Consider the following 18,296-nt stretch of genomic DNA (forward strand, 5'->3'; position numbering starts at 1 on the left):
TTGAGCCTCTAGCTGCGATATTGTAGATTCGGCTTCCTGCAGCTTTTCTGGGAAACGCATCATGGTCTCCTCAATTTCAGATAGCCTCTGATGTCAGGCTGCAACTTCAAGTGCTTGGGAGGCTTTGAGATCCCTGATTTCACTGCACCTTGCGCGGACGCGCACGCATGTGCAGTTCTCCCAAGCAGTACCCCTATGGCGAGGAAGAGGAGGAGGGCAGACCGGGGACGCCCCGGTAAACAGGTAAGTGGTTCTTACTTCTTTAAATTACTTGTAACTTATATCTTAGTTAGGGGGCGGAGTTCCACTGAGTTTGTTTCCAACTCCGTATGCCCTCCGCATAGCCCAGCAACGCGGATTATGCCCAGGGTTACCTCTGAGCCGCCCTGGACACTTGGCTAAAGAGGCAGGGCCCCCTCCCCAAAATTAGTAGTACTCGTGCCCTGCAAATTAAGAATTTACATTTTTGGTGTTTTCTCGTATGCGTCAGCAATAAATTGTGTGTAATTGTATGAAATTTATGGTAAGATTTATATGGACCAATCGTAATGAAGGGCGAGATGCACAAAGCTTTTTATTAATCACAAACCCTCTAATTCACTAAAACAGAGGGTTTACAATAAACAAAATCTTCTACTAATGTACTAAAAACATTTTTCTGAATCACAAAATGAGTTTAGAAATAAGATCAATTTGGTATTTCGAAGGAGTATGCTTTGGGTGTCCCTTCCAAGTTCTAAATTATAACTTTATGTTTAGGCCTGGGTGGAGTTCCGGTATGTTACTAAAACATTCTGCTGTGCTACGTGGAGTTCCGCAAGCAGTGGAGTGTGTTAGGTTGTGCTGTTAGTGCTGATTTTTATTGCCAAGTGTTTGTCCCATGCTGGAAAATCAGTGTGAACACCACCATACGCAGCACAGGAGGGCCCTGCTTCTTTCCGCTGCTTGAGTAGATGTTCTACTTGAGCAGCAGCTTCTTCAAAACAAATAGAAGGTTTCTCAACACGAGCAGTAGTCGTCACCTGTGGCCACCCGCAATGAAAAATCTCGCCAGGAGGTGGTCTGGAGTAAAATTTTCCTTGCTCGCACTCACCAACCCAATGTTGGTACGAAGTGGAGTTTTTCAGAACTCCGCATGCAACGCGGAGCGCAGAGTGGGAACAACTCCCTGAGCGGAGTAGAATTTCACACCCAGGCCTACTTATCTATCAATGGTTTGTGACTGTAACTCCGGTTGCAAACCATTGATAAGTTACTGACTCCAAAGTTGGGTATGGTAACTGATTTGGAAAAAGTCCTTTATGGACCCCTTCAACTTTGGGAATTGGTGGGCCAGTTTCAGGGAGAGAAGAGGTGGTTACGGGGACCACTGCTAACTGTCAGTGAAGTTATATCTGCCTTCTTTAAGAAACTAGGGTTGCTTTACAAATCAATTTAGAATATCTTTCACATGGATGGTGGTCTGCTGTACCTTGCAGGTCAAGATCTCTGTGAATGTAGCCAGTCCAGGGCTGATCAGGCCTTTTATTTCACCAGGCATTTCCCCAGTGGGCTGCAGTCCTTGGAGGCTGGTTTTAAAAGCCATGGGGAGATTCTGGTGTCTCTGTCACTGTCCCCAGGTATCAGCACTTAATTATAGCAGGCACAGGGAGGCTTCAAGAAATAGAGGGAGGGAAGAGAAAGGTAGAGGGAAATTGGTCATAGAGGGAGAAGAGAGAGAGGTGAGAAAGAGAAAATGGATGGGTGGAAGGAGGGATATTGACCAAAGACACAAAGGGAGATGGACTGGTTTGAGCATTTGCTTTAGGATTGCTTTTGGTTTCACGGTTTGACCCTGAGCCAAATGGAGGGAGTCTCAGTTTGCGACCTGCCTTATTAATATGAATTAGGCAGGTTGTTCTGCAACCCACTTCAATTTGGCATTTCACGAATCAATTTATTAGTAAAAAGGTCAATTTCACCCACCGTGAATTATCATGTCTGGATTAGCTCAACAGTGCATACCTTATTGTCCTCAAAAACTGGTAAATTGAAAAGAGCCTCTCAATCTGAGGCTTGGTTCTCAGAGGAAGTCAGGCTCTTAAAGAGATGATGCAGTTGTGAAGAACGACGTTGGAGGCAAAATTATGCCACCACCGAGAAAGAAACTTGTAGTAAGATGATCACAGAATACAAATAATTGCTTCACAATACAAAAACCATCTATTTTTTAGACCAAATAAGAACAGTACCAAATAACTATTCACCACTGTTCAGAAACTAAGTAGGACCCCTGAGAATAAGAATTGAGTTATTGATCAGACTTATTGCATTACTTTGGCATCCTTTTTCCATGAAAACATTTGTAGTATTTATGACATATTCTCCACGATTCAGCCTGTGGAAATTCACAATCTTACTGCTGAGAGCATAGGGGGCAATTCAATTCAATTTGTTTTTTATTTGTTACGGAACTCCTACAGAGGTCCACAAAAATACACCAGTACAGTAAAAAACATAATAAAAATACTTTTTTTTTAAAATACACCAATAATTTTTTTTTTTAAAACAGCGAAAAAAAGAAAAAAGAGAAACATACTTTGAAACAAATGTGAAATTCTACATTGGCCAACCAGCAAACATTACACATACCAACTAAACTCTTTAAAAAAAATTCTAATAAATGGCCAGGAATGTTTTGAAAAATTGAAATATTCTACAGCAAAACATTTCATTTGGTGGGGACAAGACAAAAGATCGGACCTCCTGAGCAGAATGAATATTAAATTTGATAAATGAGGGACTTAAAAACATTTGCCTTGCCCTTAGACGTTCTGGACACACAAATAGCACATGATTAAGATCCTGTATTTGGGAACAGCACAATTCACAAATTCTCTCCTCTCATGGAGTTTTTTCCCAAATGCCCGTTACTTCAAGTAGTATCGACCTTCTAATTCCATGTGGGACATTCCATGAAAGATAAGGCTGGGGTCTACTCCCCATCGCACTCACACAGATCACCTCATTGCGGGCTTTAGGCTGACTTAAAGCTGTGTCTCTTACTGTACTAATCGTGCTTACTGACTTCTTTAGGAATAACTTCAGTACAAGCTTAGACATAGGTGAATCACAATTTAAACTAAGCCCAAATGAGTGGTTTGCGTGGGCAAATGATCTGAAAAAAAGCTGATTTATCTTTTAATTTAGCAAAGATTTCCAACTTCAAGGTGGCCCTTAGAGTGCCCTCATCCACCCAGAAGAGGGAGTTCCCCCACCTCAGGACCGTTGCCAAGGATGAAGTATAAGAAGAAACAAAATGGAATTCCAAGCGAAGAACATGTGGGGCAGCCAAAGAATTAAAATTACAAATTTGGCGAAAAGAACGCCCTTCAGCCTTATCAAAAGCGAGCCAGTAATTCCTATCCAATACTTCTGCAGCATATGTTAATGTAGGGGGGATTTTGACCTTAAATACTGACAGAACGTGATTAAAATGACGTCTCCCACAGGTCTTATAAAAGGCGGCACCACCAACCAAACAGGCCATAAGGGTTCATCAGAAAATAACCAAGCCCGGATAACCACTTTCCTGTCCATCTCTTATGATCACGTCCTTAAACTTCTCTGCACTGCAAAATCTGGCTCCCTGGCTGATCCTTGTCCTCTAAGGATAGCATAGCTAGCTTCGGATCTTATGGCACAGCATCGCCCTGAGATACACCTTGGAAAAAGGCTTCCATTATGCCTCTTTTAAAAAAAAAAAAATGTAGGCCCTTTGAATCCCAGTAATTACCGTCCTATTTCCCGGCTGTCCTTGCTGGCTAAAATCCTTGAAAAATTCACAAATCAAGAATTAACTACCTTTATGAAAAATAACCATAACTTAGATTCTACTCATTAAGGGTTCAGGAGTGAGCACAGTATGGAGCTTGCTCTGATACTGCTACTTAGGAGGTCAAATGTGCGGTCCACAGAGGAGACAATGCTGCCTAAATTCTATTGGAGGTCTCTGCGGCGTTCGATACGGTGGATCACAGCTTACTGATAAGTTTTCTCCAAAACATTGGCATCAGTGGTTCAGATATTTCTCTCTTTAAATCTTTTCTAGCTGAGAGAGAGCAACTTGTGGAAATGGACAGCTTCACATCACACATCTTCCAGCTTCCTTGCGGGGTTCCACAGGGCTCTTCACTCAGCCCTTCTGCTTCTAGTTTATATGTCACCCCCTTGGCCTGTCTTATTAAATCTTTGACTTTACAATAGTGTCCTGTGCTGATGACACACAGATTATTGTCTCAGTCACAAACAATGTTCAGGAATCAGGACACAGCTTCCAAATTTCAAATCTGTATGCAACAGGTTAGTAAGTGGATGATGGAGAACTGCCTGAAGTTGAAAGCAACCAAAACAGAGGTACTGCTCTTCGGTTGTAACAATTCCTTTTGGGCCCCTGATTGGTGGTCTCATGAACTTGACCCACTCCCTATTCCAGTAACAAAAGCAAGAAATCTGAGTTATCTTTGACACAGCTTTGTCCTTCAAACATCAGGTGAATGCCATCACATCATCCACTTTCTTCACACTAAAAACTCTCAGAAAATGATTTCCTTTTATACCTCTCTATATTAAAAACAACTGTTGTTCCTGTGCTTATCCTATCTAAGTTAGCCTACTGTAATGCTCTCTTTGTTAGTCTACAGAAGGGTCTTCTTAACAAGCTACAGGTTCTTCAGAATGCGGCGGCTCGACACCTGCTAGGGATTCCCAGACATCACTCTGTCAAACAAGCTCTTATTTCCCTTCACTAGCTCCCCGTAAAGAAAAGGATTGATTTTAAATCCCTATTGTTAGAACCCGGGGTCTCTGGTTGGCAGAGGTAAGTACCTTAGACCAAGTAGGGACCCTAGCTTCCAGTCAGGGCGACGGAATAACTCTCTGAGATAACCCCTGCTCACCCTCTAGGTAGCATGGCGCGAGCAGTCTAGGCTAAACAGAGGCAATGTGGATAACATTTGCACTGAACACAACAATAATCCCCAATCCACCACAAACTGAGACCACACAGGTAAGTATATATAAAATATACCTTTATCTAGTTTCAGCAAGGTAAATCAAGCAGTTGCACGATAAACACTTCATTAGAAAAATGTTGCACTTAATTCTTAATGGCTGCGCTTAGTAGGAAGTTCTTATAAAAAAGCAAATAGTCTCTAGTCTCTTTAATCGGTCATGAAAAATAATGCCAAGGATTTATGTTCACTCTAAAAACGAGCAGTCAAAGCAGTGCCAATCCTAAGTTATCCCCAACTCAGCCTTCTGAAGCAACGAACCCCAGGTGCGGCAAGCGCGCCTCACCGGATAGTCCTGGGACTCCTTTGTTGCCGATCTCGCTCAGCCTCGCATCCCCAAGGGATTCAGGCGCACCGCACCTAAGGGAGCACACTCGCTCCTTGCCCCGGCCGGTCCCCGCAGCCCTCTGCCCGCTCTCGGTTCCTCTGGGAGCGGGGGGGGCGCAAGCTCGGCGTTCCGAGCAGGGACAGACAGGCCAGGGGCAGGGGTACTCACGGCGCTCCCCCGGCGAGGCCTTCAGTCTTCCCCGGTCCCGGCGGTGATTACTCGGCAGCTGCAGCGGTCCCGATGACGGGGACCAATCCTGTCGCGGCATTTGGTCGAGCCTCCAGCACCACCCGGGAGTCAGCCAATGGCAGTGCGGCTCCCGGGAGAGGCCTTCAATGACGCTCGGCTGCTCCACCAATCACAGCTCGGCAATGACGATGACGCTGGGCCGCCCGGGCCAATCCCGTCGCGGCGTTAGTGAGGGGGCTCGGTCCCCTCGACCAATGGGAGCGCGGCGGCTTCGATCTCCGGCCCCGCAGCTCCTGGACACCGAAGCAAGTTGCAGGGGGTGTTGCTAGCCCCGGGCCGCGATGGTGATTTGGAGGCAAAGGGTTTTCGAGGGCGCTGGTCACGAAGAGACCCCCCTCTCGACCTTCCCACCACTTTGGAGCGGATTTCACGAGGGGAGGCGCCACAAGCCTCCGACCCTCGCTGGAAATGTGCCGATGAGCACACCGATCCTTTCCTCACGCTCGCAGTCGAGTACCACACGTACCCAGGGCACCACAGCACGATTCGGCAGCTGGTTTCTGGCAGAGCTTTAGGAACCTTTAACCCTGGGTTCCCAACAGGAGGCCAGCTCGTCTCAGGCCCTTGGAGATTCAGTTGTAGACACAGCACCCAGCAAAGTCTTAGCAGTTTCAAGCAGGTAGGGTCACAGCACACAGCAAAGTCCCTTTCTCCTCCTCAGCTTCCAGTTAGACAGTAGAACCGGTCAGCCCTTAGAGCACACAGCAAGGCAATCTTCCTTTGGTTCTCTAGCCGTCCTCCTTCCAGCCGAGGTTCCTTCTTGGTTGCAGAATTTCAGAATCCAACTCTCTGTAGTCAGGGGTCCTTTCCTTATACCCCTCAATGTCTTTGAAGTCCTTTGAAGTCTTTGTGCATGGAGGCCCTGGGTCCAGTCTAAACCAGTTCTGGGGGTTGCGGAGCACTGAGGTGTCTCTGGTTTTCTTCTCCCTGTCAGCTTCAGGGCCAGAGGTGTCAGTTGACCATCAGGAGGGAGCTAGCATGGGGGAGGTGGCCGGCACAGCCCAGTACTTATCAGGCATTCCTTCCTCCCACCTCCCACCTCCCAGGCAGGCAGATGTGCCCTTTCATCCCCGGGCTGGCTCCGACCCTCTCCTCCGGGGGCTATGCAGCCCCCCTGTCACACCCAAGCATTCCACAAACCCAGGCACACAGAAAGGTTTAGACAAGAGAACAGACACTTTCTAAAAGTGCTATTCTCCAACACAGGATTTAAAAACACTCTTCACTAAAAGATGTGTCATTAAATTCTGAGTTCAGGGATATCTTTCATTTATGTCCCATCTTGTTCCTATGGGAAGATAGGCTGGCATCACATGGGGCCAGTCTCCTCCATGTTACTCTATGGAGCAAGAGAGCCTTATAGCAGTGAGCACATAAAATGGCTGCTGCCCACTACCAGAGCATGTGACCTGCACTAGTACATGCTCTACCTTAGCTTTACACTGCACCCTGCCCAGGGGGGTACCTTGAGCCTTCCATAGGGGTGGCTGATGTGCACAGACAGGGAAGGGTTAGGCCCAGCCAGTGGAGACACTGGCCAGGGGGACAGGGCAGTCCACTGACTGCACACAGGCCCTGCGCTGGCAGGCCTGAGTCACTATTTTAAAGCTACTCATGTGGGTGGCACAATCTGCGCTGCAGGCCCACTAGTAGCATCTGTCATCACCAGCCCTGGCACACACAGTGCACTTTACTAGGGACTTCGTGGTGATACAAATATGCCAATCAGGTATATTCAATCAATATCACAATTCCCAGAGGGAGCACTTTCACTCTGGCACTGATCAGCAGTGGCAGAGTGTCCAAAGCATCTAAATCAGCAAAAACGAAATCCAGCACAGCATCAAAACACATGAGTCAGAGGCAAAAAGATGGGGGAAGAACCACGCCAAAAGGTGTCAGGTCTAACACGTGTCCCCTCCAGCTGAAAGTGGGGAGAACTACCCAACCTCTTGGGAGTCCTCATCACTAAGGCGGAAGAATCTGGACAGACCGTCAGCATTGGCGTGTTCTGTACCAGGGCGGTGCTCCACCGTAAAGTCCATCCCCTGTAGGGAAATGGACCACCTCAACAATTTTGGATTCTCACCCCTCATCTGCATTAACCATCTGAGGGACCTGTGGTCGGTCTGAACACGGAAGTGAGTCCCAAACAGGTAGGGCCTCAGCTTCTTCAGAGCCCAGACCACAGCGAAAGCTTCTCTTTCAATGGCACTCCATTTTTGTTCCCTGGGGATTAGCCTCCGGCTAATGAAAGCCACTGGTTGATCTCCTCCCTCATCATTGATCTGTGAGAGTACTGCTCCCACGCCTTGCTCTGAAGCGTCAGTCTGCACAATGACCTCACTGGAAAAGTCAGGTGCCTTAAGCACCGGTGCTGTGCACATGGCAGTTTTGAGGGTGTCAAAAGCAGTTTGACAGGCCTCAGTCCAATTCACTTTTCTGGGCTGATTCCTAGATGTCAGCTCTGTCAAAGGGGCCACAATGGTGCCATAACCTTTGACAAACCGTCTGTAATACCCGGTGAGACCTAGAAAGGCTCTCACCTCAGTCTGGGTCTTGGGGGGTTCCCAAGCCAGAATGGTATCAATCTTCGCCTATAGGGGCGCCACCTGGCCGCTCCCCACCTGGTGTCCCAAGTACACCACAGATCCCTGCCCTATCTGGCATTTACTGGCCTTGATGGTGAGGCCTGCCTTCTGCAGAGCCTTCAACACTTCAGTGAGGTGTTGCAGGTGTTCCTCCCAAGTGGAGCTGAACACCGCAATGTCATCCAGGTAGGCTGCGCTGAATTGCTCCAGCCCCGCCAGTACCTGGTTGACCAATCTCTGAAATGTGGCGGGGGCATTTTTCAACCCGAAGGGCATGACACGGAACTGGAAGTGCCCCTCTGGTGTTGAAAATGCTGACCTCTCCTTTGCCCCGTCAGTTAAGGCAATCTGCCAGTACCCTGAAGTCAAATCAAAAGTACTCAGGTACTGGGCAGCTCCTAACCGATCCACCAGCTCATCAGCTCTGGGGAGGGGGTGCGCGTCAGTCTTCGTGACCGCATTGAGCCCACGGTAGTCCACGCAGAACCGAAGTTCTGGGGTGCCACCGGGGGTAGCAGCTTTCTTAGGCACTAAGACCACTGGGCTAGCCCAGGGGCTGCTTGAGGGCTCAATAACCCCTAGCGTCAACATCTTGGAAACTTCTTCCTTGATGCTGGCTCTGACCTTGTCAGCCACTCTGTAAAACTTCTGTTTCACAGGCAGACTGTCTCCAGTGTCCACGTCGTGGACGCACCATTTGGTGACACCTGGGGTCAGGGAGAACAGGGAGGCGAACTGACCCAAGACTTGGCGACAGTCCTCCTGCTGCTCTGGAGTCAGGGTGGGGGAGAGGACCACACCATCCACTGACCCATCTTGCTCCTTGGACAGAATTGATTGCCGTTGCACTCAAGACAGTGTATACAATGTTAAGTAACACAATTCAACCAAGCACATAACAAAATGACAGAATTATCAAAACAAAAGAACTCTCAATGAGTAGATCTTGGAGTCTTTAATGTTGTAAACAGCCAGCCGACACGTGTTTCATCGCATTCGCGATTCCTCAGGGCTGAAATGAACAAAGGTTGACAATGGAGCATGTATCTCACAAAGTTACATTTTACCATAAGACCTGGTTACATGGTCTTGCATGCTCAGTAGTTGCTGCTACCAGTGTACAGCAATGCGTCTGTGATTCCTGAGTGCCACCCCAACACATCCGTGTCGTACGTGTAAGGTTTACCACTATTATTTCTAACCGTGCAATTCAATAGTGATTTAGTGAAATCATGCGTGGGTGTGACAGAAATATTCTTATTAGGAGACAGAATCTCTGTAAAAGAAGTGAACTATTTGTGTACGATTCAGTCATACTGCATGCTATGGTGAATATGTGAGTAGTCTAGAAACTCTGACCCTAAGAACGTATCCGTCACATACCTAAATGGCTGAAATCCAGTCGAAGGTCTAGATATCCACACGACAGAAAAATAAAACATGACAACGGAAAAAATCTCATCACTAATTGTCATATATCCATTGCTCAGACAAGAAGAATACAGCAGTGAGAATGTGAGGCAAAAAATATATATAAAAGCTCACCGCTCAGCTGGTGATATTTCCAACCCAGCCGGGCCCTTGACCACAGATACTCCGATCTAGTATCCGATGTGAGAACAATTCTGCAATCAGATTAGTAGTCTGAATTACTATACATATGTCTGCATTTCATAATTTTAGAATGTAGTGATATAGAAGACGTGTTCTATCTAATAGCCTATTACTGTAAGTACGAAATCACCGACTTAACACCAGAGAAGACAGCGCACCTTAGCCTGTCCCATAAATGATATAAAGGAATGATATAACAAACGTCAAGTACACAGATCACCTCCCCTTAATTCAAATTGTATGTTATTACGATACACTTCTTGTTAAGCGATTCTGTAGTAAGTAACTACCCTGTACACTTACTTATTCACTGTGTATCAGTACATATCCGCTTGACGATCAAAATTGTAAGGGTTTCTTTATAGATGGCCCACGGCGAGTAGGGTAATGCTCTGTAGAAATCATAGGCAAAATCAATAAATAGTTCTGTTGGAACTGCGGACTTAAAACATCCCTATTCGGTGCGATATGAGCAAAGTCTTACCTATTGGTATACGGTATACTTGATTGCCGTGGTAGCTATCGGTGTGTCTTGCGCTTCAAGCTGAAACAACACCAAAATAAGGGGGGAGTTATGCTCCTGGGATAGTCCTATGCTGTTTAATTCACTAGGCTGAATGTAAGAGCTTATACCTGCATGTTACAAGTGGCTTACCTCTATCAAGCGGAGAAGCGGCGTGTAATGCGTCCGGATCCGACGGCCGTGTTCCTGTTTGGACACGTGACCGGCGCTCTGACGTCGTTAAGTAGCGTCTCTACCTGGCGTGTCAATAGACTAGACCGTGAGCTTCGTGCTCTAGTCATCCATGTTGGGTTCTCACAACGGAAAAAACCCCAAGAATCTGCCAAACTTATAGGGATTCGTTCTATACCAATATTTTACGAATTTCTATGATTAAATGTTGCCTCATTATTACAGGCATGAAAACAAAACAGGGGTCGATATATTGACGACTGCATCCTGATCTGGTCCGGCTCTGAGGAGCTTTTACAAGATTTTTTTAGATATCTCAATGACAACTCTTGGGAAATCCGGTTTACCATGAACTGGAGTAAAACTAATATTGAATTTCTGGATATTGAGTTTTATGTTGCATCAAACTGTCTTCACAGTAGACTGTTCAGGAAATCCACTGCATGCAATGCAGTCTTGCATGCCTCAAGCTCACATCCCCCTCACCAAATAAACGCCATACCTTATGGCGAGTTTTTAAGGGCGAAAAGGAACTGCAGTGAGGATGGAGAGTTCAGGAGATGTTTGACTGGCATGAAGGAGAGATTTTACAACAGAGGTTATTCTAACAAGATCATTGAGAAAGCCGAAAAAAGGGTGAAGAAAGTAAAGAGAACACACACCCTCACGTCTACACACAAGGCCACCACTACTGGAAGGGAACAGATTAGAATGGTGACTGACTACAATTCACTCCATGACGCTTTACGTAAAAGTCTCACCAAACATTGGGGTCTATTAAGGTCAGAAAGAGCTCTTACCGATTGTATTTCAGACAGACCTCAAATTACATTCAGAAGAGGTAATACACTTAGAAATAAATTGAGTCCCACGGTACCTAGAGATACTACTACCACAACTTGGATGACACAACACAGTCTCGGCTTTTATAAATGTGGATTTTGTAGTATGTGTAAATGGGCAAAACATGGCACTACCGAATTCATGGGCCCGGATGGTGTCGCCTACACTGTAAAATATAACATCAATTGCACCACGAAATTTGTGATCTATGTGATAGAATGTGTATGTGGAAAGTTTTACGTAGGGAGCACTATTAGACAACTTAAAGAGAGAATGATGGAACATGTCAGGGCAATACTTAACGGCGATCCTAAATATCCGGTGGCCCTACATGTGGCCTCTTGTCAAAGTGACAGAACCAACAAAATGGTTAAATTCTTTGGCATAGACACAGTGCCCCAGGATGTCAGAGGGGGCAACCGAGAATTGAGGCTCAGGCGCACAGAGGCCACCTGGATCATGCGTCTTAGATCGGTGGAACGGGGACTCAATTATGACCATGAGATGCAATATTTCTTGGGTAACTAACATATGAAAGGGGTGTGTAATCATGATACTGCTTCATTTCTATTTACAAAAAAAGTATTGTTATAATACATCTTGACACTATGATTTTGTATTTCCCTCATGTTACAATAACTCCCCTGTACTCTATCTTGACATGATGTATTGTCTTACAATGTATACTGAATATTATTTTGCAATACACATGCTATTATGAAATGATAATACACTGCGGGTAGTAATGTGTAAGTAGATACCCACGTGTGATTGAGACTGGCACCGGTAGTCTATAGATTTTCTAGCACGGTGTTCACAACTTTAGCTCACCAGAATATATCTTTTGTCCAAAGATCTAACTTATGATTATATTGACCGACCATGAATATGTGTGTTAGTCAATTAAGGACTTGAGTTTGTACTTCGCGCCTTGCCAATCTCAGAAACCGAATATAGGTAAAGTTTTACCTCCCTGTTTTGTTTTCATGCCTGTAATAATGAGGCAACATTTAATCATAGAAATTCGTAAAATATTGGTATAGAACGAATCCCTATAAGTTTGGCAGATTCTTGGGGTTTTTTCCGTTGTGAGAACCCAACATGGATGACTAGAGCACGAAGCTCACGGTCTAGTCTATTGACACGCCAGGTAGAGACGCTACTTAACGACGTCAGAGCGCCGGTCACGTGTCCAAACAGGAACACGGCCGTCGGATCCGGACGCATTACACGCCGCTTCTCCGCTTGATAGAGGTAAGCCACTTGTAACATGCAGGTATAAGCTCTTACATTCAGCCTAGTGAATTAAACAGCATAGGACTATCCCAGGAGCATAACTCCCCCCTTATTTTGGTGTTGTTTCAGCTTGAAGCGCAAGACACACCGATAGCTACCACGGCAATCAAGTATACCGTATACCAATAGGTAAGACTTTGCTCATATCGCACCGAATAGGGATGTTTTAAGTCCGCAGTTCCAACAGAACTATTTATTGATTTTGCCTATGATTTCTACAGAGCATTACCCTACTCGCCGTGGGCCATCTATAAAGAAACCCTTACAATTTTGATCGTCAAGCGGATATGTACTGATACACAGTGAATAAGTAAGTGTACAGGGTAGTTACTTACTACAGAATCGCTTAACAAGAAGTGTATCGTAATAACATACAATTTGAATTAAGGGGAGGTGATCTGTGTACTTGACGTTTGTTATATCATTCCTTTATATCGTTTATGGGACAGGCTAAGGTGCGCTGTCTTCTCTGGTGTTAAGTCGGTGATTTCGTACTTACAATAATAGGCTATTAGATAGAACACGTCTTCTATATCACTGCATTCTAAAATTATGAAATGCAGACATATGTATAGTAATTCAGACTACTAATCTGATTGCAGAATTGTTCTCACATCGGATACTAGATCGGAGTATCTGTGGTCAAGGGCCCGGCTGGGTTGGAAATATCACCAGCTGAGCGGTGAGCTTTTATATATATTTTTTGCCTCACATTCTCACTGCTGTATTCTTCTTGTCTGAGCAATGGATATATGACAATTAGTGATGAGATTTTTTCCGTTGTCATGTTTTATTTTTCTGTCGTGTGGATATCTAGACCTTCTGACTGGATTTCAGCCATTTAGGTATGTGACGGATACGTTCTTAGGGTCAGAGTTTCTAGACTACTCACATATTCACCATAGCATGCAGTATGACTGAATCGTACACAAATAGTTCACTTCTTTTACAGAGATTCTGTCTCCTAATAAGAATATTTCTGTCACACCCACGCATGATTTCACTAAATCACTATTGAATTGCACGGTTAGAAATAATAGTGGTAAACCTTACACGTACGACACGGATGTGTTGGGGTGGCACTCAGGAATCACAGACGCATTGCTGTACACTGGTAGCAGCAACTACTGAGCATGCAAGACCATGTAACCAGGTCTTATGGTAAAATGTAACTTTGTGAGATACATGCTCCATTGTCAACCTTTGTTCATTTCAGCCCTGAGGAATCGCGAATGCGATGAAACACGTGTCGGCTGGCTGTTTACAACATTAAAGACTCCAAGATCTACTCATTGAGAGTTCTTTTGTTTTGATAATTCTGTCATTTTGTTATGTGCTTGGTTGAATTTTGTTACTTAACATTGTATACACTGTCTTGAGTGCAACGGCAATCAATTCTGTTCGTGTAGGGGTAGTTTTCTTTCTACTCAATTGAGTGGTTCAAGGTTTTTCCACTCGCCGTCTTGCACCTGAATAGTCAGCAAGTCTAAACAGATGTGCGTATATACGGGCTGTGCACCCGGTTCTTTTACTGATTAAAAGCCTTCCTATCTTGTTACCATCTTGCTCCTTGACTGCCAGGAGGTCAGGGAGAGGATCACTATCCTCCTCCCCTCCAGCATCTGTAGCCAGGAGCATCGTCACTTCCGTCCTCTCAAAGTGGGGTTTGAGGCGGTTCACATGTAGCACTCTCAGGGGCTGCCTGGGAGTCTTCAGGTTAACCAAATAGGTAACCTCGCTTTTGCGCTCCACCACCTCGTATGGCCCAGACCACTTGTCACAGAGCGCACAAGGCTCCACTGGCGCCATCACCCACACTTTCTGACCAGGTTGGAACTCAACCAGAGAAGTGTTCTGGTCATACCACCTCTTCATTTCCTCCTGGCTAGCCTCCAGGTTCTCTTGAGCGAGCTTCCTGAAGCGCTTGGTCTGGTTGCGAATGGCCAGCACATAGCTGAACACATCCTGAGGGGTTTTCCCATGGGATTTCTCCATCCCCTCTTTCACCAGAGTCAGAGGTCCTCTGACAGGGTGGCCATACAGCAACTCAAAGGGACTGAACCCTAAGGATTTCTGAGGCACCTCCCTGTAGGCAAACAACAGGCATGGCAACAAGACATCCCATTTCCGCCTCATGGGCTCTTCCAGGCCCATAATAATGCCCTTCAATGTGCGGTTGAATCTCTCAACCAAACCATTTCCTTGAGGGTGGTAAGGAGTGGTGAATTTGTATGTCACCCCACACTCACTCCACAGGTACTTCATATACTTAGAAATGAAGTTTGTCCCGCGGTCTGAGACGACCTCCCTGGGAAATCCCACCCGGGAAAAGATCCCCATCAGGGCACGGCCCACCACTGGGGCGGTGACTGTCCTGAGCGGGATGGCTTCCGGGTACCGAGTGGCATGGTCCACCAAGACCAGGATAAACCTGTTGCCTAGGGCTGTCTTGGGATCCAGGGGCCCCACGATGTCAATGCCCACCCACTCAAAAGGGGTGCTCACCACGGGAAAGGGTTGGAGGGGGGCCACACGCTTCCCTCCGCTCTTGCCACTAGCCTGACAAGTCTGGCAAGATTTACAAAAGGCAGAGACGTGCGTCTTCATCTGGGTCCAGTAGAAATGGGTGACAAGCCTGTGATAGGTCTTGTCTTGCCCCAGATGTCCTGCGAGAGGCACGTCATGAGCCAGACCCAGTAGGAAGTTCCTGGAGCGCTCTGGTACCACCAGCACACGGGCTGCACCGGGCTCAGCGAACTTAGGCTCACTATACAGTAAGTCACCCTCTCAGTAGATCAAATGCTCCTTGGACCCCAGGCCTGCGGCCTGGTCGGCAGCCTGCTGCCGCACACCAATGAGAAAAGGGCACTCCTTCTGAGCCATGCAGAATTCCTCCCTGGAGGGACCACCCTCTTGCTGCCACTGGGACAGCTCAGGCAATTCCCCTAGTTCGGCCACCTGCTCCCCTGTAGGTTCCAGGGCATCCCCTTCCGGGTCTGCCTCCTCCTGGACCGTGGGAACAGTGGGGGTCGGTTTCCCGCGCCCTCTACCCCTCCTTCTCTTGGCAGGTCCCTGGGCCATTGTTCCAGGCTCCAGCTCTGCTAGACCGCCCTCTCTGGCTGTCATTGCACGGGTGGACACACAGATCCACGCAGGCAAACCCAACATCTCCAAGTGAGTCCTGTGCTCCACCTCTTTCCATGGGGAGCTCTCCAGCTCATTACCTAATAGACAATCTACAGGCAAGGCATCACTTACAACAATCTCCAGAATACCGGAGACTCCTCCCCATTCGAATGGAACTTTCGCCAACTTGCAGTAGCGCACTGAACTGTCAGCTGCCACCACAGGCCGAAGTACCTGGGGTACAATTTGCTCTTCAGACACCCACCGACACCTAACAGATGTCACGCTGGCCCCTGTGTCTCTCAGAGCCTCCACCACCTGTCCATTGATGGTCACCTTCTGCCCGTATTTCTTAGTATTTTGGGGCAGCAAGGTTTCCTGGACCATCTCTTGGTCTCCTAGAGAGACAAGGGTCATCAATGCTAACCCCTCCTCCCCACTAGAAATCAAATCCCCTCCCAAAGCTACACTGGCTAACGCCGGAGCTGGAGCTGGAGCACCAGTGGGTGCTGATTTCTTCTTTGGACAGTTTGGAGCAATGTGCCCCACCTCCCTGCATGAATAGCAAGTAAGGGTCTTTTTGTCCTGCGGGCCCTTATGGGGTCAGGACTTCTTAGGCTTGGGGGGTTGAGACACCTTCTCCTGGGAACTACTTTGGGGCCCTTTAGAAGACTCCTTTTGATTACCCGTGTCCCCCCCACTCTTCTGCTGGGGACCCTGTCCACCTTTGGCTGGGGTACTTACCACCCCCTTGTGGACCCTGGTGCTCGTCCACCGGTCCGCCTCTTTAGCAAGCTCACTGGGATCAGTTAACTTGCTATCCAAAAGATGCTGGCGCAGCTCTGGGACACATAAACTACTTAAGTGCTCCCTACTAATCAAGTGACACAACCCCACATAATCAGTAACTTTGCTGCCCTTCATCCAACCTTCCAGTGCACGCGTGTACATACTCACACACTCCACCCAAGTACTTGAATCAAGCTTCTTGAAGTTCCTAAACTTCTGGCGGTACTGTTCAGCAGTGAGCCCATACCTGAGGCACAAAGCCTCCTTCATGGCGGAGTAGGACAAAGCATCCTTTGCTTCTAAGGGTGCCAAAACATCCCTCCCAGAGGCCTCAAAATGCTTCCACAATCCTGCTCCCCAATTCTTCTCAGGCACCTCATTCATCTTTAAGGCAAGTTCATACGCTCTGAACCACGCATAAATAGCCTCACCCCTCTGATAATTCTATACCAGATCCTTTGGTATGTATACCTTACCCGCCTGTACTGGTTGTGCGCTGCCACCATTAGAACTGGACACCCTCTCTTTATATTTGAAGTCCAACTCCTTCATGCTCCTCTCATGAGCCAATTGGAGCTTCTTTTCCTCCAAAGCGAGAGTATGTCTTCTCTCTTGCGCCGCTCTCTCCTGCGCCTGTTTCTCAACTTCCAGGCGCAGTCTCTTCTCATCGGCTTCCGCTCTGAGCTTCAAAAGCTCAATCTCATGGGCCCTAACTCGCTGATTCTCCTCTATTTCCTCTGGAGACATAACCCTACTGGAGTGGTCGCTGCCGGTCCTAGACCCTGGCTTCCTCACTGGCAATTCACTGGACAAAAACCCATTCTCCTGTGTGCCTCCCTCTCCAGTAGTAACCTCTGGGTCACCATGTTTGGCCTCCCACCAGGCCCTCAGAGCTGTCCGTAGCTCTTCCTTATTTGCGCCGCCCCTTACTGGGCATTCAAGCTGTCTGCAGACTTTTCTCAGTTGCTCCTTGTTATAGGTTAACAACTCCTGGATTTCAAATTCCACTTCCCCGTCTCCATTCATGCTTGGCGCTTTCCGAGACATGATGCTTCCTAACCTTTTCAACTAAAAAGGTTTCACCAAAAAGAAAAAAAAAAAATCTTGTGCAACCTGTGCCGCTAAACTAGACTAGTGATGTACAAGAGATCACTGCCGGTCAAGTGCAATTATTAGTTCAAAAATCCCACCACGAGCCACCAATGTTAGAACCCGGGGTCTCTGGTTGGCAGAGGTAAGTACCTTAGACCAAGTAGGGACCCTAGCTTCCAGTCAGGGCGAAGGAATAACCCTCTGAGATAACCCCTGCTCACCCTCTAGGTAGCATGGCGCGAGCAGTCTAGGCTAAACAGAGGCAATGTGGATAACATTTGCACTGAACACAACAATAATCCCCAATCCACCACAAACTGAGACCACACAGGTAAGTATATATAAAATATACCTTTATCTAGTTTCAGCAAGGTAAATCAAGCAGTTGCACGATAAACACTTCATTAGAAAAATGTTGCACTTAATTCTTAATGGCTGCGCTTAGTAGGAAGTTCTTATAAAAAAGCAAATAGTCTCTAGTCTCTTTAATCGGTCATGAAAAATAATGCCAAGGATTTATGTTCACTTCGCTCTAAAAACGAGCAGTCAAAGCAGTGCCAATCCTAAGTTATCCCCAACTCAGCCTTCTGAAGCAACGAACCCCAGGTGCGGCAAGCGCGCCT

Source organism: Lissotriton helveticus, chromosome 9, assembly GCF_964261635.1.
Source record: "Lissotriton helveticus chromosome 9, aLisHel1.1, whole genome shotgun sequence".
Lineage (NCBI taxonomy): Eukaryota > Metazoa > Chordata > Amphibia > Caudata > Salamandridae > Lissotriton > Lissotriton helveticus.